Raw genomic sequence first — 4,104 nt, forward strand, 5'->3', positions numbered from 1 at the left:
CTGTGTACACTTCAAAAAAACTAGATACACAAGACTAATGGCAATGATTATGGGGGAAGGACTTAGAGTTGGGCCAATGGGGGAGAAATGGGAGTCTGTGGCCTAAAGAGCAGAGAGGTTTCCTGTCCTCATAGTCCAGTATTATCTGGTTCAACGATGACCTGGAAAAAAAATGCAGGTGGGTGCTGGGTGACAAGCCAAACACTAAGGGAGCTAAATGCTAGTCCAGAGCCGACAAAGAGAAGGTTCCACTACAGCTGGTACCACCCATTCAGCTCCTACTCCTCTTAGCAGAGGCTAAGATCCCACAAGCTGGCCGAGTCAAACCACACTTCCAGGCAGGTAAAAATTAAAAAAGACACAAAAGAAATGGATCAGTTGTTTAATTAGGTTCTTTGTAAGAAATTTAGAACACCAATTTGTGAGGGTAAACTCCTTTTTTGAGAGAAAACACAGAGTGGAGGTAGCCCTGAAGCTGAGGAACAGCTTTGATTTTTGGCAGAATTTGCGAGTCCACAGCTTTCTGATCAACCTTACGCTGCTCTGTAATCTCGTATTTCTCCTTCTCTGTGTCAAAAATCTCTCCTTCCTGGTGTCTGGGTTTACGCAGCTTCTTCTTCTTGCTTATTTGCATCAGTGAGATGTTTGGGGATTTTCACACTGCTTATATCAATTTTGGTGGAAGTGGCAATGACAAATTTCTGGTGTGTTCTACGCAGAGGAACTCACTCGGCTGAGGGCCAGAGGTCCAGTCACAAGTAGCAAGCCACTGCTCAGTTGCTTCAGGAAAACTACCCTCTTGCCTCTATGGCGCCTAGTGAGGATGATCAAAATGGTCCCAGGAGTGATGGTAGCTCGCAACTTTTTCACATGCTGACTGAAAGGTTTTTTGCCATGGCTCAACAGCTTGTGAGGCACATCTTCAGTAGGACAATACCTAGACATTTTGTGAAATTTAACCACTTGGGTACCACCATTCTTGTCACCACCAACTGGTTTTGTAACGGTAGCAAGAACCTTCTCCATCTTTTTCTTTTCAATCCTGGATATAGCTGCCGAATACTTCCTCTTGTACATGGCTTTTATGGAATACATAGCCGATCAGGAATATCTGCCAATTCCTCTGACTAGGACAGGGTTTCGGCTGCAGTGGGGCTTCCCCTTCTTTGGCGTTTTATCCTTTAGATTACCCTTCTTTGCCTTGCCACCAGCATTAACCTTCTTGGCTTCAGGTTTCTTCTCCTTATTGTCCGGCTTCTCGGCTTTTTAGCCTGCCATCTTGCAAGATGGAAAATCAGATTTAATTCTGAGGGAGATGGGAACCACTAGAGATTTATCAACAAAGGAGTGATATGATCTATAATTTTAAAAGACCACTCTAGTGGTCATATGGGGAATAGACTTAGGGTAATAAGAGTGGAAGGACAGAGATGAATTATGGATCAATTTCTATAGTCTAGGAAATGATGATTTGGTCTTATGGTGGTATAAGTGGAATTGGAGAAAAGTGTCATGATCCAGAATATATTTTGAAGAAATAGTTGACAGGATTTGCTGATGTATTGGATGTAGTGTATAAGAGAGATATTATAATTTCTGGTCTGCAGTTGTATGAATTATGTTGCTAAATGAAGAAATGTCAACCTTACTAGAAGTCAAATGAATAGAAATTAAATAAGTATTTTGGACTATCAAATTAGCCAAGAAAAATTTAACCATTATAAGCAAATCAGTGTTCTGTTCTCATGGGGACTATGGTCCTTAGGCCTCTGGTATGAAGGATATTTGTGACTGTGCCCATAGGTTGACCACCTGCCTTCTGGTGTGTACACTGCCAGTGTGGATTGAGAGGTCCCCGAGCCTAGGGTCTAGTCTAGGCTTTCTTAATGAGCCAATGAACTAGTCTCTGTCTCTGACCTTTAGTCTCTCCATATGATAAGTAAGAAGCTTAGGGTAAGTGACTTAGCAGCCCTGACATTCTGTGATACTTTCCAATTAAAATATGCTTAGAAAATTTAAGAAGCATTCTACAGCATAGAACCAATTCCTCCAAGATATGATGATACTAGCAAATGCCAGGAATAATACATTTGCTGCCGACTGAACAGAAAAATCCAGAAGCTTCCATTTTCTCTTGGGAAATGCAAATATTAAGGTCTTACTGGAAAACACAATGGCTTTGGAATTGGGACAGACATGGAATCTAATCTCGTCTACCATGCCACTTCATTTCTCTGAAACTGTTTATTCATCTGTAAAATGGAAGTGATACTAATCTCAACATTGCAAGACTCTAATGTATGTAAACCACAGAGCACATTGCCTGACCCATAGTGGATCAAAATGGTATTTTCTTTTCTTCCCCCTGTCTTCCTTCTCTCTACTATATTCATCCTCTTCCTAGAACCCAATATAATGCCTAGTGCATGTTAGAGATAGCTGAGGTGGTAGACTAGTAAAAATACATACTACTACCAAAGTTAATATCTGACACTTCTGGAGACTTTGTAAAAACTGATCTCACTTTCCCACCTTCCCCACTGATAGAAATCACATAAGTCTGGACATTAGACCAAACAATAAGAAAGCAAAAACTTGAGAAAATAGAGTACTGGTCTAGGAACCACTTGTATCCCTTCAGATTTATAAGATTTGTTTCATCTCCTTAGTGGGAAGATATTTAAATTCAACTAATCAAGTTTAATAGCATAAGGGTAGCCTCAAAAAACATTCCAATCTTGCTGGTTCACATTGCCAGTTTTTCAGTCTGGCTGAGAGAAAGGTACTGAGAGCCCTTCAATTCTAGTCACTGGCTAGAATTGTATTTTTATGAGTTTTTTTTATCATTATAGTCTCAGATTGGAATAGGACTGAAGACAGATGTGTACATTATCAGAACTAGAAGGTATTACAGAGATTTTTTGGATCAACACCTAAAATTCTCCTTGCTCATCTCAATGAAACAAACAAGAAGCTGACAAAGATAATTGTCCAAAGTTACTTCATAGGAATAGAACTGAGATTAGAACACAGCTCACTCAGATTCTCAGTCCAGGGTGGTTTCAACTTCCTTCTTCCGAGGTCATCTAAGCTATCTCTCAGTGGGAAATAAGTGTATGGATATTTCCAGAGCCAGAGACATGAATTATTAATTGTTACTGGCCTTTTTGGATGTCATTTCAGCACATTTTCAGCTAATAGTGACCAACAACTCAGTAGCACTTCTTAAAATATTCTACAAAAGAACTCATAAAGCTAAAGTCAAGCTCCTCCAATTAAAAAAAATGCTCCTTTGAAGGGCAAGAAAATCAGCACTAAAAAATCGACTTACTCAAGATCATATTGCTATTCAGCAAAGCTAAAAATTGAACCAAAGTCATCTAATTCCAAATTCAGTGTTATTTCTACCCCACTGGGCTACAAACCAACATTATTTGATAAATTTTTACTGATAATCAAGTATTTTTTAAGAATATATGCTCATGTGTATGCATGGGTACACAAACCATACCTGTGTCTGCTCTTTGAATATGGAAAACAATACAATGGGTTTGACTTGTATTTCCCTGATGGCAAGTGATGCGGAGCTCAAGTGCTAGTGGCCATGTCTATGTTTTTCTCTGTGAAATTTCTGTTCGTGTCTGTTGCCCATTTCATGACTGGATTGTTTGTTTCTTTCCTGTTGAGTTTAATAAATTCTTTATAGATCTTGGATACTAGCCCTTTATCTGATATGCCATTTGTAAATATGTTCTCCCATTCTGTAGGTTATCATTTAGTTTTGTTGACTGTTTCTTTTGCTGTGCAGAAGATTTTTATCTTGATTAAGTCTTTTGGGTTTTCTATGTACAATACCATGTCATCTGGAAAGAGGGGATTTTGACGTCTTCTTGGCCAATCTGAATGCCTTTTTATTTCTTTTTGTTGTCAATTGCTGAAGCTAGGACTTCCAGTACTATGTTGAATAGCAGTGGTGGGAGTGGACATCCCTGTCGTGTTCCTGATCTTAGGGGAAAGGATCCCAGTGTTTCTGCATTGAGAATGATATTGGCTGTGGGATTTTCGTAGATGGCTTTTTGCTGAGGAGTGTTCCCTCTATCCCTA

At 39.4% G+C, this 4,104-nt stretch overlaps 1 pseudogene; it reads right to left on the reverse strand.

Moving 5' to 3' along the window:
* Positions 1 to 374: 374 nt before the first annotated feature.
* On the reverse strand, positions 375 to 1,278 carry LOC112911204 (large ribosomal subunit protein eL6 pseudogene; annotated as a pseudogene).
* Between the last annotated feature and the right edge of the window lie 2,826 nt (positions 1,279 to 4,104).

Source organism: Vulpes vulpes, chromosome X (genome assembly GCF_048418805.1).
Source record: "Vulpes vulpes isolate BD-2025 chromosome X, VulVul3, whole genome shotgun sequence".
Taxonomy (NCBI): domain Eukaryota; kingdom Metazoa; phylum Chordata; class Mammalia; order Carnivora; family Canidae; genus Vulpes; species Vulpes vulpes.